Below are 21,230 nucleotides of genomic sequence, written 5' to 3' on the forward strand. Positions count from 1 at the left end.
CACCTGCAATGGGGTTGTGGGTAAAGGAGAAACAGTCCCCAGAATAAGGGGCAGGGTTAATATCCTCAAAGAAACAAGGAGGACTGCTACATACAGTAATATCCACCCTGGGCACCAAATCTCATTTGTGGGGTCTCAGGGCCTCCTTCTGGGAGGAAGTAACCTTTGAGGCCTCAGCACTGAGCAGGAAATTGTTGGAAAGAGAGTGGGAGGGACAAGTGTTGGGACTGAGTGGATGTGTGTCTAGGGATGAGAAAGTTGAGGGAACACAAAGTGGTTTATTCTAACTAGTGCGTGGAGGTGCTAGTGGTGGGGGAGGTGAAGTGTGGGTACAGAGGAGACCACAGGGAGCCTCATGGAGCTTGCAATTGGTCTCTAAGGTACTGGTATGCTTTGGGTGGATGTAAGATAGTGCTTACCGGCAAAACCCCCTTCTCCTTTTGAAGAACCCTCTCCTCCAACCCTCTCAGTGTATGGGGCTCCTGTGACCTCTACCTGGTCAACAGAAGCCAGTTGTAACTGGCTCCAGGACGGACATGATACTCAGTCTGGGCCAATGAGGGATAGCCCTAAAAGCTCTGTGGGAGGGGTTAGGGAAATCAGAGCCTGGGGACGGAGAGAGATGGATCTCCAATGAAAGGTTTTGAGGACCTTGGTCCGTTGATGCCCGAATCCAGCCACCCCTGGGCTTTTCAGTGACCTGATTCAGTACACAACTTTTATTTCATTTGTTTGGTTTTACTTTAGCAATTAATACTTCTTTCTCTTGTCACTGAAGAGGCGTTGCTAAGCAGGAGAGAGAGTTAGATTGGTGTTTTGGGAGGATGTCCTTTTTGAGATTAGACACTGGAATGGAGGGAGCCAACATGGAGGCAAGCAAGCGGTGGGGAATTAACGGTGGCACGGACTAGAGACTTGGGACCTGTGTCCGTGTGAAGGGTGGTAAGTGGAGGCATAAGCATGGAGAGTGATGGGAGACACATTTATGCAGGAGACGTCACAGGACATGGCAGCTCTTCAGATGTGGGGAATGGAGAAGAGGGAAGAGTCAGGGATGACTCTAATGTTTTTAACCTGAGGGGTGACAGGGCTTTAGGATAGGGGTTTTATCTGTCACTGTATTTCAGATGTAAGTGACAAAAAAATGAACTTTTTAAAAAAAATTTTATTTATTTGACAGCGAGAGAGGGAACACAGCAGGGGGAGTGGGAGAGGGAGAAGCAGACTCCCGCTGAGCAGGGAGCCCGACGCGGGGCTCGATCCCAGGACCCTGGGATCATGACCCGAGCCGAAGGCAGACGCCTAACGACTGAGCCACCCAGGTGCCCCAGAAAATGAACTCTTAAAGTGAGTGGGAATGTATTGCCTTGACATCTGTAAAGTTCAGCGTGCTTCAAGTATAGTTGGATCCAGCATTTCAAATGATGTCGTCAAGATGTGAGCTTTATGTCTCGGGCTCTGGGGCCTGCTTTCCCCTGACCTGGTTCATTCCGCCATAGGCTCTCCCCTCATGGTGGTAAAGATGCTGCCAACAGCTCTAGGCACGGGTGCTGCCAGCCTAGCTGTGGAGAAAGCATCTCTCTTAAGAGTTCACCCAAGTCCCAAGCCCATCCACGAGTCAGTCCCTGAGATGCTAGTTGCCCAGACCTGAGACATGGATCCATTCCTGGATCAGAAAGTGATGTCATTTCCACTCTGAGAGTTGGGGTGCCTGGGTTCCCTAAATGAAATAGAAAGCATTATGACCAAAATAAAGGAGAGTGTTTGTTGGGTGGCTGTTTGGTGGTTTGTTTGTTGGCAAACCAATAAGCACCCAATTCAGTGAGTACGAGATAATTCTGAGTAACCCGGTGTTGGGGTCGGAGTGGACTTGCAGATCCACAAAGTGTATGGGAGGAGGTAGGGTGGCATCATCAGGGAGCCCAGGGGCATTGAGGGTCTGGGGTTGAGGGCAGGATTGAGAGGCCTGGATGTCACTGCTATTCTAGATGGAGCAGCTGGGGAAAGCCTGTGTGAGGAGATGGTATTTGATGTGAGCCTGGCGGCAGGGGAAGCAGCCTGCCCTGATCTGAGCAAAGGGTGGCTTGGACGTGGGAAGTACCGTGGTATGATCAAAGAACTAGATGAAGGCCAGTGAAGCCGGAGGGCAGTAAGCGGGGGGAGCTGGGAGGCAGACCCTCGCGGGCCTGGTAAGTTCCTCATTGAACACTCGTCCTGGAAGCCATAGCAAAGCTGGAAGCAGAATCCGCCCGGTATGGTGTCACTGAAGCTATGAGAATTGCCAGGAGGGCAGACCAGTCGTAAATATGCTAAAGAGAAGTGAAGGAGGGAACAGCAGCAGGAAATTTCTGCCATCACCTTCCATGAGTTGAATGTTCAACACAACCCAACCCAACCCAGCCCAACCAAGCCCTCAGGTTACTGACAAGAAACCTGTGCTTGGAGTTGTTCAACCAGCATCTCAAAGCCACAGAACTTCGGGGCTCAGTGAGTGTCAGACCATTTTCCAGATGCTGGGTCCTGGAAGTGGCAGGTGGGTTAGGAATGTCATGGATTCTAGTAGTCTGCCCCCAAGTTGGGTCTCGCTAAGGCCATTCTGCAAAGAAGAAAATCAAAGATCCTGGAAATCTGACCACCTGGCCGAGGTTACCTGGGCCCAGAAGGCCCCTGAGCTTGAGCTCTCTGAAAAGAATGGGTTAAGCCTTTCGGCCCATTTGTCCTTGGAACCTCAGCTTGCATCCCACCCTGGAACTTTCCTCTGAGCTACAAAGCCAGGACTGCTGCCAAGTCATATATACATTGCCGGGTAGCCAGGCAACGCGGCGCTTTTTCTGGGAAGGCTCACAATGTGGTCACTGTTTTGTAGACGCCAGGTTCCAGATGGAAGAAAGACTTTAATCCCCAGCTTCGCGGCTGTTTGGCACATTTCACTCCTGAGATCCTGCTCAGGCCAGTTTTCACTCTGACTCTCCAACGTGGCCATTTTGTCCCGTTCCGTTTCTGATGTTTAAATTTTAATCCTTTGCAAGTTGGTTTGTGTCGAGTGGGGAATCAGAGAGGACATTGGAGGGAAGTTTACGCACAAAGAGGGGCAGCACCTGCCTGTTAAGGTGAAGACTTGAGAGCGAAATAATCAATAGGCGGAATGACAAGAAAGAGAAAAGGCCAGGGAAGTTAGTGCAAGAGGCTCAACTTCTTGGTTGATGAGGGAATGCAAATCAAAACAAACAAACAAACAGTGCCAGACTTAACTTTCAGACAAATCCAAAAATTAAAATATTGATAAAGGCCAGGACTCTCCTACACAGTGATGAGGGTTTTAAGGACGTGACCTCTTGAAGGGTGATTTGGTCAGACTTACCAACATTTTGAATATGGGGCACCCTACTGGGTCAGTCAGTGGAGCATGCGACTTTTGATCTCAGGGTTGTGAGTTTGAGCCCCACGTTGGGTGTGAGATTACTTAAAAATAAAATCTTTTGGGGGGCCCTGGGTGGTGCAGTCGGTTAAGCATCTGCCTTCAGCTCAGGTCATGATCTCAGGGTCCCAGGATGGAGCCCCGCATCAGGCTCTCTGCTCAACGGGGAGCCTGCTTCTCCCTCTCCCTCTCTCTCAAATAAATGAATAAAATCGTTAAAATAAAATCTTTAAAAAAAAAAACAAACCATTTTGAATATGCATAACCCCTGACACAAAAAACTTATTTCCAGTAATTAATCCTACAGAAGGATTCACAGAAGTGCACACTGTAGTTGGGAACAGTGTTGCAAAATAGTGGATTAGTTTGAATTTGAGTACTTTAGATCTCATAAATAGTTTGCAAAATAGTGGAGATACTGTTGTCTGTCAGTCGATAAGGGATGGCAAAACAAGTTGTTTTAAGCAGTTGTCCAAAAGTTTAATGCAGAGCTTGCATTTGGGCATGACTTTTGGGTCAGAAAGAGAAAAATACACTCAGTTTGGTAAATAATATGCAGAGCGTGTATGTGTATATCTGTATTTACTAACATTTTTGTACACACAAAGAAAATCGCTGGAAGGAAAAAAAATACTTGTCGTGGTTAGCATTGTGGGATGAAAAGTTGTCTGGGATAGACTGTTGGTTCCAAAAAAAGAAAGGTAAAGTGGCTGTACAATGTATAGAATATAATTTCATTCCTACAAGATAGAAACTATGTGTGTCCCCGTGCATGCACACGCACACATATACTCCTTTTGTACAAAAATATTCAAGAAGGAAAAAAAAACAAGAAAACATTGTGATTGGCCTGTGGAATTGGGTGTGGGGGGCTATTTTCAGTTTTTCTTTCTACATTTCTGTATAGTTTGAAGTTTCTCGAAGATTTTGTACTATCTTTTTAATTTAAAAATATCTTGGGGCATCTGGCTGGCTCAGTCAGAAGAGCATGTGACTTTTTGATCTCAGGGGCGTGTGTTCAAACTCTACATTGGGTGTAGAGATTAATAAAAAAATGAATAAATAAACTTAAAAAAATTTTTTTAAATACCTTTAAGAAACTATCATAATCATATCACCCTAACACAAGTATTTTTAAGCAGTTTTCTACATGAATCTCTCTCTTTCTCTTCACACACCTATGTCACACACATATATGTTTATGGATATTATATATTTATATAAAAGGTCTATATGCACACATGTGTAATGTTTGATAGATGATAGATAGGTGGTTAGAGAGGTATAAGTGCTAATATTTTTGAAGCCTCATTCTGTGCCAGGGCCATCTTGAGTACCCAAGGGGAGAATGGATTTGTGTTTGTAACTGGAGATTCAGGAAGCTTTGGGGAGCGAATGGATGTCACAGCTATCCGAAAACCAGGGGCAGGTGGGCTAGCCTAAACTGGGAGCCGTGGCAATGGGAAGACATGGGTCGATCTGAGAGAAATTCAGAAACTCATTTATGAAAAGGCTGAGATGAAAGGGGGTAGGAGGAGACACTTGTGGCCAGAAGCAAGGGGGCTTGGTTGCTTGCTGGTTGAGGGAGGAAGGGAAATAGGGAGCAGGGATGATCCTGAGGTTGAAGGGATGGTGACTCTGGGTTGGGGTGAAGGGAGGCGGGGCTGCTGTTGGTCTGGAGCTTGTTGAATGCAAGGGCAACCAGGCTAAGAATTGAGAAGAAAACAGTATGGCGGTTCCTCAAAAAGTCAAACATAGAATTACCATATGACCCAAGTGGTTCACTTCTGGCGTGTGTCCAAAAGAGTAGGAAGCTGGGATTCAAAGAGAAATCTGCACACCTATCTTCCTAGGAGTAGTATTTGCAAAGGCAAAATGTGGAAGCAGCCAGAGTGTCCATCGGCAGATGAATGGATAAACAACCTGTGGTATGTATGTACAAGGGAACATCATTCAGCCTTGAAGTGCTGACACGTGTTACTACATGGATGAACCTTGAGGACGTTATGCTCAGTGAAGTCAGCCAGCCCACAGAAGAATCATACCATGTGATTCCATTTATAGGAGAGATCTCCAGTACTCAGATTCATAGAGACAGAAAGAGGAAGGGTGGTTGCCAGGGCCCAGAGAGGGAAGAATACGGCATTATTGTTTAATGGGGACAGAGTCTCCGTTTTGTAAGTCTCTCTGGAGACGGACAGTGGTGCTGGTTGTAGAACAGTGTGAATGTGTTTAATACCACTGAGCTGTATCCTTAAAAATGGCTAAGATGGTAAGTTTTGTGTTAGGTGTATTTTGCCACTTTTAAAATGAAATAAAAAGGGCGCCCGGGTGGCTCAGTCGTCAAGCGTCTGCCTTCGGCTCAGGTCGTGATCCCGGAGTGCTGGGATCGAGCCCCGCATGGGGCCCTGGGAGCCTGCTTCTCCCTCTCCCACTCCCCCTGCTTGTGTTCCCTCTCTTGCTGTCTCTCTCTGTCAAATAAATAAATAAAATCTTAAAAAATAATAATAATAAAATGAAATAAAAAAAGAGTTGAGGAAAGAAGCCTGGCCAGAGTGGAGGTTTGGGGCTGTTACAGACAAAGCTGCCCTGAGTGCGTACAAGTCTTTGTATGGACAGAAGTTTCCTTGTGTCTTGGGTGAAAACCTGAATTTCACTCAGGCGGAATGGCTCCTGTGAGGTGTGTATGTTATGTCCTTCCTTAATGGTTCACGGGACCCTGGTGTAGCATGGGTGGCAACATAGCAAATAATTTAATAGTTTTAACGTGTCCCAAATAGTGCATGTCTTTGTTTATCTGAAATTCAGCTTGGACTGGCCGTCCTATATTTTTATTTGCCGAGTCCAGGGGTTCTGTCTTCCTCTCACTTCTCTGAGGTCTCTGCCCAAAGCCCATCTCCCCAGAGAGCTCTTCCCTGACTCTCTTCCCTAGCCTGACTTACGGAGGAGCCCCTTCACTGTTCTCCAGCACCTTCTCCAGCTCCATTTACTCCTCTCTGCCTCACCCTGGGCCTCAATTTGTTTGCTCACTCTCTGTTTCCCCCACTACAGCATCGAAGTGTGAAGTTAGGGATCTTGACTGTTTGTTCACTGTTTTATCTTCAATGCTTAGAACAGTGCCCGGCACATAGTAGACGTTCAAATGGTATGTTGAATAAAACTAAACCCCAGCTTCCTCTTGCTACATCAAAGCCCACAGCCCTGCTGATAGTTTTAAACTAAGAACAACGCAAGTCTGCCAAGATCATGTGCACACACGTGTATCCAGGCAGCTGCATCCAAGGACATGATTAACTGCTAAGCCCCTCTGGATCGATGCATCGCTTGGTCAGCACATTCTCTTCCCAGTAAAGCGGCTGGAAGCCCAATGATGTTATATAATTCTCACCACACCCCATGTGAAGCTAGTCCTCCAATCATTCCAGTTTACAGATGAAGGATTTGAAGCACAGAGCTGTTAAGGACAGATCAAGGTTGAACGTGAGGTTGGCTTTGTTTTGTGGAGTGAATGGTAACCAGGACCGAAAATAGGGATGGAGAGAAGTCCATCTGTGGTGGAGGGATGGAGGTGGTGGCCTGAGTGTAAGGGGTCTGAGATCCATCAGTCTGTGGTATGTGGGGCTGGGGTTGAGGAGAGAAATCTGGGATAGGGTCTGCCCGCACTGTGGTGGCTGGGCTGTGGCCTGAGTTGAGTTACCTTGGAAGGAAGGTAGGTGAGGAAGACAGATGGGGACCCCTGCTCCTTTGTGGGACACTTGGCCTCTGCTGGAAGCAGTATCAGTTCAGGCTGATCTCAAATGTGCATGTGAAATAAACCTACCCCGATAATAAAAACAAGGAAGGGCTTTATTCTTCTTCCATAACTGAGGGTGGACTATCAGTGGCTTCCTCAAAGACCCAGGCTCATTTTCTTCTTCTTCCTCATCTTTCACAGTGTTAAGGTTGTCTCCTTGTGGTCACAACGGCTGCTGCACTCCCAGACATCACATCCGCGTTCCAGGCAGAAAGAAGGGGGAAAGGCAAAATGCCTTCTCCTCCCGAAGCTTTGCTTTTTATTCAGGAATGGGTGCCAAGGTGGGTTTCGCCTATGTCTCATCGACGAGAACTGACTCCCCTGCCCCACTCACGCAGCTGCAAGGGATTTCTGGGGAAGCAGGTATTTTTAACCAAGCCACATTGCTGAACAAAATGAGAATGTGTTATTATTTAAAGAGAGAGAGAGGGTAGGATGGATGCTGAGTAGGCAAGCCAAGTGCCTGGCGCAGTTAGAAAAGAGTGAGGGTATGAAAAGGGTCACAGAAAACAGGCGGGTCTCTAGGAGAGCTGAAGACTTTTCACCTTAGGGGTCAAGATATGGGGGAGAATGGGGAAAGGAATTTAAATACCCCTCTTCCTCACCAAGTGCCTATTACAGACCAGACGCCGTGCCAAGCCTTCTCCTAAGTGGTCTTCTTGACATAGACCGATGGACTACCATCCATTGACACAGGCATTATCATTCCCTTTTTACAGATGGCAGAAGGAAGTCTTACAGGCACTAAGTCTTGTCGCTGTTGCAATTTCTTGAAACCATTCCTTTATGTATTTGAATATATAGTAAATACACCCAACACAAAGATCAAGAAAGTAGACAAGAATATCCATTAGACAGTGAATTTTCCTTCCCATCCATGTCTCCCCTACCTGGCTCCTCTCCCCAGAGACAAGCACTGGTCCATTTCGTTACTCGCTGATTCCGTGTTTGAGAATTTGCCCCCTCCTTGAGATGTATTTTAACCCCCACAGCAACACTCATGGAGTTTTCTGTCACTCATGGACATGGCAAAGTAGTGCAAAGTGGAGGAACGTCCGTGACCGTTCCCAGCTAAGGCTGCACAAGGCGACCACGCTGTGTTCTTGCGTCAGCTCAGGTGCCCTAAACAGTGTCCCCTCCACAGCCCTGTTAGTGCCCATTACAGGCCCTGGGGACCAGGGATGAGAGCCGCCAACACAGTATGCGATCGTGATGTTTCCTCTGCCTGACTGCCGAGTGGGAAATGGTACACTGAGGTTTGATTTGGGGTTTGTTTCCCCATGGCTGATGTTGGCCTTTTTCTCACATGGAAAAAAGCCACTCCTGCTTCTTTTCCAGGGACAGTTGGTACTGAAATTTGCTTGAAGAGTTAGTTGTTTGTTAGCCATTTGAATTAGACCCTAGGAGGAAAAGGGCTGTGCCTGGTTCTGCCCCGCTGTGGCGCCCTGGCATCTAGAACAGCGCCTGGCGCAGCACGGGGTGATTACAGACAGACCTCACAGCTGCTACACTGCACTGCTCGAAATCAGACCCACTTTGCTGGACCCCCAGATGGCTGCCTTTGATATGATGAACTCACTACCACGCAGGAGACCCTACAAGGTGGTCTCTATCAAACATCCCCTCCATCTGTCACGGCCTCTGCTTGGACCTTTTCCCCCATCTCATCAATGACAAGACCGTGGCTCCAAGGGTAACGAGGAGCATCAACCTCAATATCGCATGACTCCTGAGTGGAGGGAAACAGGTTTGAGCTGAGGGTGGGTGGACTGGAAAGTTGGTGCGAATCAAGACAGAGCTGTTTGATTTTTAACACATGGCTCAGTTTCCAGCGGCAAATCAGCTCATCAGCCTACCATGGGATTTCTCCCTCTAGACTGCAAGGCCAGGTTTGATTCCAAGAAATATATACATCGTCGTGTAATTAAGCAAGGGAACAGTGTTTTTGGAGCCAGGGTGCCATGTGGTCAGTATTTGGGAGACATCTACTTCCTGACGGTAAACAGATCGAAATACACCATCTGTTTTGTAGTTATTTCCCTGGACCTGCTTTTAGTCAGTTTCTCTAATTTTGAGGTTCTGACAACCTTGTTTTCTTTTTCTTTCCTTCTTAGAAAATGACATAAAGCAGTATTTGCTTTTATTTTTTCATGTGCCAGGTTTGATTATTCTGAGTTAATTTACATGCCTTCATTTGCTCCTTAAAAGTAAAAAGCAAATCTTTTTTTCTGTTTTGTCATCAGTCACAACGAATAACAACTTACAAAATAGTATTTGGTTTTGTCCTTCAACTGGCAAAGGGTACTTTTTTTTTTTTAGCTAGATAGGGAAAAGAAAATTGATAAGCAAGAGATGTGTAAGATGTGATACTTTTTTCTTAAAATTCTGTTAACTTTGGATCATTCCATTTCCTTTCTTCTTCAAAACATCAGAATATCCCTCTGGGCAGATTCTTACAGGACAGACATGGATTCCAGGGTCTGCTTTAGGAGTTTGCCGTTTCTCACCACCATTCCAGGCTTTAGGGCAGAGATAAGGAGGCCTCGGAAATCTCTTCTTGTTCGTACTGTGAACTCTTGGGTGTGTGCTAACAAATTCCAAATGAGGATGGAATAAATTAGCTCAATCTTGGGATACCATTCAAAGTGGCTTTACAAAACTCGAAAAGTTGATTTTTTTAAAGATTTTTTTTTTTCTTAATTTGACAGAGAGAGGGAACACAAGCAGGGGGAGTGGGAGAGGGAGAAGCAGGCTTCCCGTGGAGCAGGGAGCCCGATGTGGGGCTCGATCCCAGGACCCCGGGATCATGACCTGAGCCGAAGGCAGATGCTTAACGACTGAGCCACCCAGGCGTCCCTCAAAAAGTTGATTAAAAAAAAAAAAGTTTCTCTTTTATTTTTATTTTTAATTATAAAGGTATTAGGTATTTTTTTTAACAAGGAAAATTAATTTCCCTTTAACGTTCCAAGTCGGTGTTAAGAGACTGGCTGTGTGTTCTTTGACATCTTTTTCCACTTCTTTAGCTGTCTTGTGGCCTGGTGTGGTATTTCTAATTATTTACTTAAAACTGCTCTTAATCCTCTGTGCCTGACCTGTTTTTAATTTTGCACAGCCCTTACTGATCTCTACGCAACTGCTATCAGGGTACACAGAGTTTGATCAGCCTGTGTCTTTCAAAGGTACCATAAGCAGGTTTCCACCAACCTCTTTCATTTATGCCAGCAGTCAATTTTTATTCCATGGCTACTATGTTTCAGGCCAGGGTCTCCCAAATTTCTGTAAGATTACATCCCCTGAATGTCAGTTCTGACCTGCCAAATCAATTCCATCCTCAATCACTCGGTGGGAAATTTCTGCAGGGTGGATGGGATCACAACCCACATTGGCATCTGATATCTGTTATAACCCCAACCAAAACTTTTCCTTTAACACTCCTTTTGGGGAAACCATTGCCTCCCCAAATTAATAAGTGTCTGTTCGCTGAGACCAGTTCTCCAAATGATCACATTTTTAAAACTTCCCAATTTGCTGTTTTACCCCAAGGTTTTTCTTAGAAAATCAGTTTGATGCATTTCACTTACTGGAATCAGTTTCCCTTAAAACAATATTTTTGGGCATTTACTATTGACCAGGTGCAGTTCTGGTGTTGAGATTAAAATAGTAAGAAAGCAGAAGGTCTCATCCATATGGGGCTTCCAGCCGAGTGGAGGAAACATGCAAGAAGCATACAAATGAACATATAATACATTAGTGGTATTAAGTAGTCATACAAACATGTAGTGTGAGGTAGTGAGAAAAGGCAGACAAATAATATAACGTAACATAATGTAATAAAATATATAATATGGTATAATATATGATATATAATATAGTAATATAATAAAATAATATATAATTCAATATATAATGTGATGTAATGTGTAATATAACAATATAATGTTATACATGGTGGCTATCTATAATGTAATAATATGTAATATTGTATATCTTATAATGTGATATGATATAATATGCAATATAATATGTAATGTAATACATTATGTGATAGTATACAATAACAGTATATAATCATACAATATAAATGCACTGTGATACATGTCATATAATAACACAACATGATGCAGTGCAACATGGCATCACACAGTAGATGACAGCAATGTAATGATGGAAGATGTCAGATAGTGAGAGCCGCAAAGCAGGTTGAGGGGGGACTGGGAGAGCTGTTTATGTGCGTCGTCAGGAGGCCTCCTCTAAGGAGGCAGCAACCCAGCTGAGACCTGAAGGAAGTGATCAGTTCTGCTGCAGCAACATCTGGGGCAAGAGCAGAGGAAACAGAAGTGTAAAGCTGTATGTGGAGACATACAGTGTGTTCTAGAAATGGAAGGCAGTTTGGTGTGGCGGGAATGGAGGGAGCCAGCAGACTTGGGTGAGGTCTGTGCAGATCAGAGACCAGCAACAGCTCCCGTCGGGCTTCGTAGGCACACGTGGGGAGCACAGAGATCTTGTTCTCTTGTAGGTGACATCCTACTTGCGTTTTGGAAAGGCAGCTCCGGCCACAGTGTGGAGAACAACCTGCGCGGGGGGAGAACAGAGGCAGGGAGGGCGATCGTGAAGCTTTGGTGGTGGCCTGGGTGAGACGTGGTGGGACCTTGAGCTAGGCAGGCGTCTCCTCCTTGGAGGAGGTGAGCACTGGTTGGAGCCTTGATATATTTAAAAGGAAAAGTCAGCAGGATGGGCTATTGATTGCACTTGGGAGTGAGAGGGAAAGAAGTCGAGGATGACTTCTGGGCAGGTGACCCAACAACTGGATGCGTGAGGTTGCTATTTACTAAGTGGGAATACTGAGGGGGGCGGGGGAAGCAGGGCGTATGGTCACCTGGAGCTGCTAAAACAAAATACCACAGACTGGGTCTCTCAAACAACAGACGTTTATTTCTCACGGTTCTGGAGGCTGGAAGTCCTAAATCAGGGTGCCAGCAGATTTGGCTCCTGTGAGAGCTCTCCTCCTGGCTTTCAGAAGGCCCCCTTCTTGCTGGGTCCACACGTGGCAGACAGAGGGAGCAAGGCCTGGTCTCTCTTCCTCTTCTTACAAGGGCACTAACCCCATCGCGGGGGCCCTACTCTCATAACCTCATCTCAACAGTCACCTCCCACAGGCCCCAGTTCCCAGCACCAACACACTGGGGATTAGGGCTTCAACATCCGAATTTTGTGGGGACACAAACATCCAGTCCACAACACAGGGCTAGGAGGACGTCAGGAGTCCTGTGTTAGTAATATCAATTTTGAGGTGTCTATGTGATGCCCAAGTGGACATGATAAGTTGCTTACATGAGTCTGGAGCTCAGCAGAGAATTGGGATAAAGTTGCCAGTTTGTTAGTATATGAGTTTTCTAGGGCTACTGTAACAAATTACCAGAACTTGATGTCTTAAAACAGCAGAAATTCATCTTCTCACAGTCCTAGAGTCTAGAAGTCCAAAATCAAGGTGCTGGCAGGTGTGGGTCCTTCTGGAGGCTGTGTCTCATGCTTCTCTCCCAGCTTCTGCTGTTGCCCATCAGTCCGTGCTGTTCCTTGGCTCTCGGCTGCTCTGCTCCAGCCCCTGCCTCAGTCGTCACAAGGCATTCATTCCGGGGTGTCTCTGGGTGTCCTCTCCTTTTCCTGTAAGGCCATCGGCTGGCTCTAGGATTCAGGGCCTGCTCTAATCCAGCATGATCTCCTCTTAATTATACTTGCAGGAACCATAGTTCCAGCTAAGGTCACATTCTGAGGTTCTGAGGGGACATGAATTTGGGGTACTGTTCAACCTGGAACCGTGGGTCATTGGCACAGGCGTCATACTGAAAATGGTGAGGCTGGACATCACCCAGGGAGTGAGGGCAGGTAGGGACGTGGCTGAGGGTGGAAGATGAGCTCTATGGCTGCCCCGCAGGTCAGGTGGTGACAAGAAGGAGGTGCTCACTGCTGTGGGAGGAAAACCCAGATTGTGCCAGGTGTGGAAACCAAGTGAAGAAAGGGCTGCTGAGGGCCGGGTTCCACATGTCCATGCTGTTGAGAGACGGGATCGGGAGAACACTGAGAACCAACGCTGGTTTGGGCAGAGTGGGGAACCCTGGAGGACTGAACAGGAGTGGGTCAGTGTCGGTCGGGGGCGGGAGCCCGACACCAGTGGGTTCAGGAAAGAACATACATGGGAGGAACCGGGGCAGGAGGGAAAAGATTTTATTTACGTATTTGTCAGAAAGAGACAGAGCACACAAGCAGGGGGAGTGGGAGGGAGAGAAGCAGGCTCCCCACTGAGCAGGGAGGTGACACGGGGGCTCCGTCCCAGGACCCTGAGATCGTGACCTGAGCCAAAGGCAGACGCTCAACCGACTGAGCCACCCAGGCGCCTCAAGGGTATTTTTTTTTTTTGACGTTTTGGTTTCGTTTCAGTTGGAACTAATTTTGGTTTTGCTTTAGCTTTTGTTTCCCATGGGGCAGGTTTATCTCAGCTTTGTAGCCTGGTTTGCAAATCCAGCTTGATTGAACGTCAGATTGGGTGTAATTCTCATTTTAGGCATGGAACATCTCTTACACATTTAAAACATGTCAGAATAGTTATGTGATCGTGGTGGGTAACATAATCTGTCAGTTAAGAGAATTTCAAAAGGCAAAACACAGTCATGAAAAGGGGATAGAAATCTGTTCTATCATTTGTAACGTCCCTGACTTTCCACACCAACAGAATACTCTTTGTTGAAACACCCAGAAATTCTGATTTTAATATATAAAAATCCTCAGAACACACCAGACTTCAGTTTGGCCCCAACGAAACAGCTGCAGCCAAACATGAGTCTAAACTAAAAGTAAACTGCCGTAAACCGAAACTAAAACCTCAAGCACAATCATCCGAAATGTCCCAAATGTCTCCAGAAGCTCTCTTTCCAAGTGGGATTGCTCTGTCAGAAAAAGTTAAAACAAACACATTATTTGTTGTGGTGGTGATTAACTAGATGAATCTGGTAAATTTGGCCATTTAGGGAATTAACCATGCAGCAAAAATGGCCATTTGGAGAATTTAATTTCAGTTGAATCAACTTGGAGCTGGTAATGGCTAAAAATCACAGGTCCTATGACTGGGTGTGGGTTTTCAAATTATCTTTAAAATGTTCAGATGCATTCTTCTCCATGGGTGACTTATTTCACTGTACGATAAGGAAAGAAATTCCAAGGAGCAGAGACCAGATTTGAATTCATTTGTTTGGAAAAAGACATTGATAAGCACTGAAACAAGGTCCAGGCACCAGATGCTGTCTCAGCACATCTCTCTGCCGAGGCATGTTGCCGTAGGATGAGAGCAAGCTGCCGCCCCAACAACCCGCAGACAGGCAAAGGAGTGATGTTTTTGAATACACAGCCTAGTGCCAGTGCTCCGGGGTCCCCCTTTTGTCTCGCAAAAAACAGACTTAAATCCACTATCCATTTCCACACCCTATCCGTGCAACCTCTTTTTTTCTTCCAATTTTTTGCTTGCAGTTTTCACATTCTGACAAACTTATCCCTTCTTTCTTTCTTTCTTTAAAAAAAAAAAGTAACACAAAACACAGAAACCTGTATTTGTTTTTATTTCTTCAGGGGATATCTTCAGTGGTCCTCAGATTAATTCATATACATTCGTGTGTTCCATTAATATAAAAAGCATCATCTGTTGTTTCTTCTGGTTACAGTCACAGAGGTTAAGAACTTTCTAGATAGAATTTGACTTTATTCTTTGATAGGGAGATGTCTCATCTCGTTCCCCAGTGTTTCGGTTGGATGGACCCAGAAAAGACAGTACGCTGAAGTCAGTAGAATTTGATTATTTATCCTTAAAATCTGACAAACAGAAAACCATCTGATAACTGCAGTTGTTTCCCTGTTTAGGACTTCTGATAGTATGTATTCCCTTGAGTTTTTATTTTATTTTATTTTTTCTCTTAATTTTTTTCAAGATTTTATTTATTTATTTGAGAGAAAGAGCACAAACCAGGGGGAGAGGCAGGCTCCCTGCCAAGCAAGGAGCCTTACTCAGGACTGGATCCCGGAACTCTGGGATCCTAACCTGAGCCAAAGGCAGACGCTTAACCGATGGAGCCACCCAGGCCGCCCTGCCCTTGAGTTTCTAGCCTTCATGACCATTCAAATGTGTTGGGACCCAAGTATTAGGAATAGAGACAGGACTTTCAAGGGTCTTCATGCCTGTGCCGTGGGGCTCCCAGCAAACTGTACAAACAAATTCCAAATGAAGTGTGCGGAAAACACCAGAAGAAATCAGCTCCATGTTTTTATTCACAACCATTTGGCTCTGTGCATCGATGTGTTTATTCAAAACTTTTTTTTCCCCGGTTTTAGTTCAGAATCAGTGTGTGCTTGTTGTAACAGAACAACCAGACAGAGATCTCTGAAGACGGTGATGCAGCCCAGCCTCCTCCATACCAGGCCGGCTGTGAAACTACGAAAAATGCTGTGGGTGCGCTTCCCCTTCCTGGAGAATCTCACAGCAGCCTCATTTCTGACCAGCTTTTTCCCCCCACTTACACCTAATTTTGTAGCGTTTAAAACTCCTAAGAATTTTGGGGGGGCGTATAAATAATCACTCTCAGCCCAGCATACAAGTTTTCCATTTTAAATGTTTCCTTCCCGTTTTTAACTTGTCTGCGTACACAGTTGCACCTTTACTGAAGGATTTCTGCGAACCAGGTGCTGTGCTAAGTGCTAACAGCACTTATTTGTTGATCTGAGGAGAGGGAGGGCTGCAAGTAGATCTCCCTCCCCTCTCCTAGGTGAGGAAGGTGAAGTTCGGGGCCATGACTTGACGCACCTTGCACCCCACAGAGTGGGGACTCAGACCCTGGTTTGCATATGCAAACATAAAACTCCGTGTTTTGCCAGGTTGTTGCAGTTTGTTTTGCTTAATGATACCTTGTATTCTGGGCCCCTGGCTGGCTCAGCCTGTGGAGCATGAGATGCTCAATCTCAAGGTCGTCATTCGAGCCCTGTGTTGGGCATTGTAGAGATGACTTAAAAAAAACTGACAAACAAATAAAACCCCTCATAAACATGTTTCCAGTTTTTACTAATTAATTTCTTCATTAAAAAAATGTTGATGACAGGACTACTGTGTGCAAGGTATAGGGGGGTGGCCATAAGGGGGACCAGAATATGCCCCCCCAAAATATATGTCTCAGGCACATGGATTCTTTTGAGCAAAAGGCCATTGAGAACTGGCAGATTCAGGAAAAGCTCTAAAATCAGGGCACGAGTTTACTGTCTCACTCTTACTAGCTCTTCTCAAGAGAGAACGCGTTGACGAAAACCAGCACAACAGACCTCATTAAACCTCCCCTGTTAGCTGTACCTCTGCTGGTCGCCTTTCCATAACTTGCTTCCCCAGCCCAGAAGCTATAAACCCTTGTCCTTTGTTAATTTATTCTTAAAGATTTTACTTATTTATTTGAGAGAGCGAAGAAGCAGAGGAGAGAGGCAGTGGGAGAGGGAGAAGAAGGCTTCCCGCTGAGCAGGGAGCCTAACTCAGGGCTCGATCCCAGGACGCTAGATCATGACCTGACCTGAAGACAGACGCTTAACCGACTGAGCCACCCAGGTGCCTCTCCTTTAATATTTAAACCCAAGTTCTAATCAGCCTTCTGGGCTCCTCATCCATCACTGGATGCTTCCATGTGTCCGTACGTGCGAGGCGCACAGTTCATAAACTTTTGTTTCTTTTTCTCTTGTGAATCTGTCTTTGGTCCATGTCATTTGCAAGGCCCCAGGTGGACAACCTAAGATGGGTAGAGAAAGATTTCTTTCCTCGCCTTTACTACAGGTGGCCCCTGAACCCTTGAAATGTGGTTTATCAGACTCAAAATGGGCTCAACTCTAAGTATGAAGTGCACCCTAGATTTCAGACTGAGAATGACAAAAATAACGTAAAATATATCAGCAGTACCTTTTATATGGAGGACGTACTGAAATGAGACTACTTTGGAGACATTGGGTTCTATAAAATACAGTATTAAAATTAATCTGACCTGTTTCTTTGAATTCTTTTATTTTTTTAAAATTTTATTTATCTGAGAGAGAGCGAGGGAGAGAAAGAGAGAGCAAAGAGAGAGAGGGAGAAGCAGACTCCGCACTGAGCAGGGAGCCTGATGCGGGGCTCAGTTCCAGGCTCCTGGGATCGGGGCCTGAGCCAAAAGCAGATGCTTAACCGACTGAGCCACCCAGACGCCCCTCTTTGAATTCTTTTAAATATAGCTACTGAGAAACTGAAAATCAGATATGCAGTTGGCGTTGTGTTTCCCTTGGACGGCACTGCTCTGGCCGCTGACTCCTGCCATATTTTTCTCCTCTGCCCTGGGTGGGTTTGCTGTGCTGACGTGCAGAGTGTTGGGCCCATCACTGCACACCCGGGACAGGATGTGTCACCAGTGCACTCGCTGGGAGAAATCGTTTGCCAGGCTGTAACACTCGGCACCGTGTGTGAGAACACCAGCTTCACAGCCTTTCTGCTTTCATAAGGGTTCTTACCTTTCTCTGGTTTGCATAGGCTCAGTGTAATTCCGGTGAGAGAGAGAGGTGAGTTCGCCGAAGACGGTGCGGTGGTGGTTAGTGTATCTGCAGAGCTGTGTGGCCGTTTCCGCCGGCGATGTGAGAACATGTTTATCACCCCAGGGAGAAACTCCATATCTAGCTATGACCTCCCATCGTTCCTTCTCTCCAACCCGGAGCAGGCACCTGTCTATTTCCTGTGTCTATAGATTTGCTGATTCTGGACCTTTCCTACAAACAGAAGCATACCACGTGTGCTGTGTTGACTGGCTTCCCTCACTCAGCATGATGTTGAGGGCCATCCATGTCGTGGTTTGTATCAGTCATGCACTCCTCCGTATGGCTGAGTGGTATTCTGTTGTGCGGATAGACCCCAGTTTTTCATCTGCTCATCCTTGATGGGCATTGGGTGGTTTCCACCTTTTAGTTACTGTGAACAGTGCTGCCGTGAGCACACATGTACAGATTTTTGTTTGAACACCTGTTTTCAATTATTTTAGATTTTAACATTTTAGAGAAAAAGAAGTGAAGAGCGCACGTGCACATGCGCCTTGTCTGTGAGAGCTAGGATCTGAAAATCAAGCAGATGGGGTTCGGGCGGGTGATATCATGCACGCACCCACTGATTCACGCAGCGTTTGCTAACTGAGCACCCACTGTACCGTGCCACGGAGGTGACAGGGAACCAGACAGAAAAGGGCCCCAGCCCTAGGAGCGTACCCTCCAGGGGGGAAGGCCAAAGAGAACCCTGCAGTGAGGCATGAGCAATGTGATTTCAGATGGTGGTGGGGTCTGTGCAGGACCTGACACGGCAGACGAGGGAGGCCTGGAGAGGGGTTCAGTTGTCCTTCTGGGCCGTGACTGGAGCTGGCCTCTGGGGGGAGGCTCGGATGCTTAGAAGGAGACAGGAGTGTGTGTGTGTCCATGAGTGTGTGTCTCTGTGTGTCCACGTGTGTGTCTGTGCTGGGGGAGAGCACTTCACCCGGCATGTCCTGCAGGGCCTTGTCCACCTCAGGAAAGAGGATGTTCTTGGCCCTACAGCAATGGGGCCCCTCAGAAGCCTGGTGCTGCCTGTGGGTGGGGTGCCAGGTGGGGCAGCAGCGGGGCTCAGAGGCCCTGGGGCTGCTGTCATCTTCAGGAGGAGAGGGGGGGGTCTGGGCGGATGAGCCAGGTGAACAGCGTGTAGAGGTGTGCAGGTGTGGTGGGGGCAGTGGGGTCCTGGTAATCAGCTGCCGCCCCTCCCTCTCTGCTGGGGCCTGGGTGGCTGAAGAGGCCAAGCTGGGAGGAGAGAGAGTTCTGGAAACAAGCCTCACGAGGCACAGCCTTCCTGCTCCACGACCCACCTCCGCCCTTCCCAGGGCCTCTCCTCACCCATGCATACGTCCTGCCTCACTGAGGCAGGAGACCCTTTCCTGACTGCCTCTCGCTACACGTGTTAATGTTTACGTCTGTTTCTCCTACTAAGATGGAAGTTTCCGGAATATGGGAAACGTGCCCTTTTTTGCTCCCGCCGTATTCCTATGTCTCACAGGGTTCTTGGTGCACAGAATTTCTCAATAACCAGCCATATGTGGCCAGCGAGCCCTCAGAATGTGGCCAATACAACATGTCGAAATAGTATCAGTTTGGATATGCTGGTTTAAATGAAATACATCATTACAATTATTCTTACCTGTTTCTTTTTACATCTTTTATTTTTTTATCTTTTTAAAGATTTTATTTATTTGCGAGAGAGTGATCGAGAGAGAGCATGAGCAGGGGGAGGGGCAGAGGGAAGGGGAGAGGCAGACTCCCTGCTGAGCAGTGAGCCTGACATGGGGCTCAGGGTTAGATCCCAGGACCCCGGGTATCGTGACCTGAGCCGAAGGCAGACGCTTAACGACTGAGCCACCCAGGTGCCCTCACAACATTCATTTTAAGGGAAGACTGTGCCTTTTTCTGACAGTGAATGCCACCTCATCTTTACCCTCAGTGTTTGCATCCAGTACTTCCCCCACCCCCTACCCGCAGCCCAGTTTTCTTGAGCGCCTGTTGCAGTGGTGGACCTCTATTCTTGCAGACCAGAAGTGGACTTGTATGTGTTCAATTCTGCTTTAGCTCCGATAGTTCTTGCTCTGTGTTCTCCGGAAACGCCGCTCTAACCACCCCTGCCACCCGCGCACCATACCGTGAGCCTGGGGCAGTGCCCTGTCCTCCACGTCTTTAACAACCTGGATATTATTGCTGTCCTCATATTCTTTCTGACGGGAATAACAACCTCTCATTTTGGTTTTGATGTCCAGTTTTTTGGATCCCAAAAGAGGTGCTTTTCAACAATTCAAGTTTTCTCCTCTCCTCTGCTCTCACTCTCTCTCTGAATGCATATCCTTTGCCTGCATTTTTATTTTGAGCGGTTTTTTTTTCCCTTTTTTTCACCTCTTGGCACTCTGTGGGCTTAGTGTCTTAGTATATATGTTTTGAATATATGTTTTATGATATTTTGACTCATTCTTACTCATGATGGGCTTTTCCCTGCATCTAATTTTTCGGTGTTTGTGGAGATAGATTTATTAATGTTTTCTTTCATATCCATTGTCTTCTTTGTTAAGTTGAATGGGACACTTCCCATCCCATGATTATAAAAGTATTCACTATGCTGTCTTGTGGTGAAATGAGCAAAGGAGCTCTCTACCTGCTCCAGACGCTTCCTCCCATCCTCAGCTCAGACATATACTTGGTGTCCTTCAGGAAACAGTCCCTAAACACAAGATCTGGACCAAAAACTGAACACAAAGGAGGATTTTGTTGGAGGTGATTATTTCTGAGGGAAAAACTAAACCATCTCTGAAAACTAACTGTTAGGATGTCAGCTTGGCCCCAGTTGCCAAATAAAACCCTAGGGCAGTCACCTACCATGGACTTCCCCCCCTGATTAATGACCTCTGAATGCCAGGCTTGAGTCCAAGTTCTATAGACATTGACATCCAACTCAGGAAGGGAACGGTTTTCCCAGAAACAGCACAACATGGCCAGTATTCTGGGGACATCCATTTCTAAACCATAGCAAGATTGAATACTAGCCATCTGTGTATAGATAATATCCCTGGGTCATATTCATAGCTCTGGTGTTCTGGGGAGGAAATCTTGTGTCCCCGTTTTGAGATGAGTTGAGTGCTTGTTCCAAATGCCCATTATGGCCTATGGTCCAGCTTTCCCTATGAATGAAGGGTTTAAATGTTGGCACATCATGGCAATCTACTTCCAGCCGTGTTTGTTGAACTAAGTACACAAACACTGGAATAATAATTCAAACAGTGAGTACATTTTCACTCTTACTCCTCTGCACCTAACTCTGTAAGTCCCTAAACACGTGCATTCAAGGGAGCGTGTGCTTCTTTCTGGTACCTGCCTTGTGTGATGGGGTATGATTGCACAATCACAGCTTCGAGGCAAGTCCCATAAGCCTTC

At 46.4% G+C, this 21,230-nt stretch overlaps 1 long non-coding RNA gene across 4 annotated transcripts in view; it reads left to right on the forward strand.

The window, feature by feature from the left end:
* The window catches only part of LOC141371787 (uncharacterized), an 89,497-nt gene that overhangs the window by 21,328 nt on the left and 46,939 nt on the right, over positions 1 to 21,230 (forward strand). For all 4 annotated transcript variants that reach the window (XR_012377020.1, XR_012377017.1, XR_012377018.1 and 1 more), the window contains exon 3: positions 7,353 to 7,492. This is a non-coding gene — a long non-coding RNA (uncharacterized lncRNA). The remainder of the gene's footprint in view (positions 1 to 7,352; positions 7,493 to 21,230) is intronic.

The sequence above is a fragment of the Callorhinus ursinus genome, unplaced genomic scaffold, assembly GCF_003265705.2.
Source record: "Callorhinus ursinus isolate GAN/ISIS: 27379988/994484 unplaced genomic scaffold, GSC_fseal_2.0 scaffold100, whole genome shotgun sequence".
In the NCBI taxonomy this organism is placed as follows: Eukaryota; Metazoa; Chordata; class Mammalia; order Carnivora; family Otariidae; genus Callorhinus; species Callorhinus ursinus.